This window comes from Dipodomys spectabilis, unplaced genomic scaffold (assembly GCF_019054845.1).
Source record: "Dipodomys spectabilis isolate Male_0828 unplaced genomic scaffold, ASM1905484v1 ptg000783l, whole genome shotgun sequence".
In the NCBI taxonomy this organism is placed as follows: Eukaryota; Metazoa; Chordata; class Mammalia; order Rodentia; family Heteromyidae; genus Dipodomys; species Dipodomys spectabilis.
In genome coordinates this window covers 12501226-12501960 of record NW_024871460.1, presented here as the reverse complement: position 1 = coordinate 12501960, position 735 = coordinate 12501226, and the positions used below count along the sequence as shown (strand labels likewise).

At 37.3% G+C, this 735-nt stretch overlaps 1 non-coding gene across 1 annotated transcript; it reads left to right on the top strand.

Moving 5' to 3' along the window:
- Positions 1-363: 363 nt before the first annotated feature.
- LOC122102494 lies at positions 364-469 on the top strand. Its single transcript, XR_006146507.1, has one exon. It is a non-coding gene; the product is annotated as a U6 spliceosomal RNA (small nuclear RNA).
- Positions 470-735: the final 266 nt, after the last annotated feature.

Sequence of the window (735 nt, the reverse complement as noted above, 5' to 3'; positions counted from 1 at the left end):
TGCCTTGAGTTGAAGAGCTAAGGGATAGTACCCAGGCCCAAAGTTCAAGCCCCATGACCAACAACAATAACAACAAGAAAAAAAAAAGAGAAAAAGAAAAAAAGTATCTGCATTTTTGTTTCAGATATTTCACAGTTCCGAATCTAGAAGTTTCCATTACATGGCCTTGCCCACTGGATTTTCCATAGTGAATTATTTATACATTCGAAATCTCAGTGTTCTCATGTTTAACATCACATAATCAATAAGTACTTGGGGGAAGGTCCAGGACATTGCTAACACAAAGTAGATAGACAAGTAAGGATGTTTCCCATTTCATTAATCTCTCCTCAGTAAGTGCACAAGCATTAACAAGAAAAATATTTATACTAAATTTGGAACTATACTAAAATTGGAATGATACAGAGAAGATTAGCATGGCCCCCCACACAAGGATGACACCCAAATTCTTGAAGCGTTCCATATTTTCATGGTAAGGGGAAATAAAGGAGGAGGCAACAATGCTTGATAAAGAATGTACTCCTTACCTTGCCCATGTAATTGTAACCCCTCTGTATGGAATTTTCACAATAAAAAAACTTACTCATATAAAAAAAGAAAAACATTTATGAGACACCTCCTCCACCCCTGACCAGCTCAACTAACAGTTAGATATCTTGGTGCAAATTTACCATCCCGAGGTTCTCATTTTTCCCCAGGCTGGTCTGGACTGATTCTTCTATTTACAAGTCCTGT